The sequence below is a fragment of the Chelonoidis abingdonii genome, chromosome 3 (genome assembly GCF_003597395.2).
Source record: "Chelonoidis abingdonii isolate Lonesome George chromosome 3, CheloAbing_2.0, whole genome shotgun sequence".
Taxonomy (NCBI): domain Eukaryota; kingdom Metazoa; phylum Chordata; order Testudines; family Testudinidae; genus Chelonoidis; species Chelonoidis abingdonii.
In genome coordinates, this window is record NC_133771.1 from 140,262,420 (window position 1) to 140,264,870 (window position 2,451).

At 39.2% G+C, this 2,451-nt stretch overlaps 1 protein-coding gene across 3 annotated transcripts in view; it reads right to left on the minus strand.

The window, feature by feature from the left end:
- The window catches only part of LYST (lysosomal trafficking regulator), a 206,175-nt gene that overhangs the window by 90,481 nt on the left and 113,243 nt on the right, over window positions 1-2,451 (minus strand). The window lies entirely within an intron of this gene.

Sequence of the window (2,451 nt, forward strand, 5' to 3'; positions counted from 1 at the left end):
CCAGTCCCCTGCACTCATGGCAGAACTAAGTATTATCTAGACCATCCCTGACAGGTGTCTGTCTAACCTCCTCTTAAAAATCTCCAATGATGGAGATTCTATAACCCTCCTAGGCAATTTATTCCAGTGCTTTACCATCCTGACACTTAGGAAGTTTTTCCTAATGTCCAACCTAAACCTTCTTTGCTGCAATTTAAGCCCATTGTTTCTTGTCCTATCCTCAGAGGTTAAGAACAATAATTCTTCCTCCTCCTCCTCACAACCTTTTATGTACTTGAAACTGTTATGTCCCCTCTCATTCTTCTCTTTTCCAGACTAAACAAACCCAATTGTTTCAGTCTTTCCTCATAGGTCGTGATCAATATAGATTTATTTATACGAAAAAATGGAACAAAGTTTATAATATTAAAATTTTTTTACACATTTTAGCTAAATTGTTACTGATTGGTGACTTAAGTGGTTTTACTTTGTATTTATCTATCTATCCATCCATCCATCCATCTAATCTTCTTAACTAAACCTTTGAAGTTCCTCTTCAAAACTACAAGCCAAAGCTACTCCGTAGGCCCTGCCTCAAGAGCAAAATTCTTCACTGCAAACTGTTTTCCCTTTTCATAAGAAGGACAAAAACACACTGTCAAAAATCAAGATAAAACTCACAGTCAGTTTAAGTTAATACCCAGGCAAAAGTCACACTGACTGCAATGGGAACTATCTCGAGGAAGGATTTCAGGACTAAGCAAACACTGGAGGAAATAATTTTTGTATGATGCACTACCCGTACTGAAGGATGGTCATTTATTTTTCTACCATGTTATTCCCATTTTTATGAGCTATTTGCTTCCATCATAGGATTTGATTTCTTCTATTATCTCTAGTTTATATAAATTCTATAGTTTAACTATCAATTGAAAAGATACTTTTTATGAAGAAATTATCAAACATCTAGATATAATCAACTAGTTTTAAAAAGGCTTTGTGGAGATAAAACTAGGGGAATATAATAAAGAAGTCAATCTTATTTTTGCTAACAATCTGCATATAAAGAACATCTTAGACCAAACTTTGGATATATTCAAGTGAGCTAGTTTATAGGCTTATCTAAGTTGTAAACATTTAGACTGTATATATTCCTACTTTAATGACTCCTTCTTGTATGAGAGGAGATGGATGGTTCACAAGAACAATAAGAGTGTCAGGCTGAATAAGTTTGTCTATCACATCTTCTAGCATGATATCTGGCAGGATTAAAAGAACGCCACGCAAGAGGTCATACAATCCACAGCATACAAGCACAAGGCAATCTTCTGTGGATCTGAAAACAAAGAGGAAAATGTGCTATTACTATATCGAATTGCCTATAAACCATAGGTGCGTATAAATACCATTACAGGTTACCTGCAGGGGGAAAATGACCACAGGGGAAAGAGGTGTTGTCCAGCTTGCCAAGCAAGAAGGAACAGTGCTTTACAGGGGGGTGGGAGTGGCTCAAATGCTGCTTCAAAAGGGGGAATGGGTCAGCATAGTGATGCTGATTCATCTTCTGGAAAGGCTGAGTGATTGAAATGGGGCAAACCTGGGCACGAGAAGCCTCTTTTTCCAAAAAGCAGGTGAAGCCACCCCCTTTTAGGGGGCTTTGTTATGGTGAGTGAAGGGAGTTAGGCTATATCTTGCAAATCATTATGTAAGTGTGGGGCAGATGTTCAGTGCAGGTATTCCATGGCGGGGGGCAGGGGGGAAGAGAAGTGTATAGTGACTGGATAAACTGCTTGGTAAAGAACTTAAAAAGGGAAGAAGTGCTGGTTAAAGGAGTGGAATGGGGAGGCTCGGGGCTCCCAAGACTAGTCTGGCAGGGAGCCAACTCCCCTTTTCTTATAGCCCACCTTAGCCCTCCTTCAAGGTCCCAGAAATGGGTTGGCTGGGGAACCTGGATGGAAAGAAAGGGGCTGGCAGAACTGCCTTGAGTAGATATCGAAATAACAGGAGGATATCTGCACTGTACATGTTTATCTGCTGGGTAGTCCCAGATATCTAATAATAAAAGTTGTGGCATGATTAAAGCCATATCAAGTGTCTCCTGTCCTTTTTTCAGTATAGCTAGACAAAGGTCAGACTAATGACTGTCTGACAAAGGTATTTCCCCAAACTCTTCCCACCGCTCTTCTCTTCTTCCTTTTTTAGGGCTTAATTCTTGACTGCGGTCAGTAGAGGGCAACATGAGCAGAGTTATTTGTATTACAGTAGTGTCCAAAGGTTTCAGTCAAGTTCAAGGCCCCACTGTGCTAGGCATCACACAAACAGTTAACCCTTCAAGGTTGGGATTAGCTAAATAATGTGGAATTTGAAACAAGAGCAATTTTCTAGCATACTACTAGTTTAAATGAATATATTTCCAAGCTTTCACTACAGATCAACACTACATTTCACACTTTAGCTATTTTTTTTTTTTTT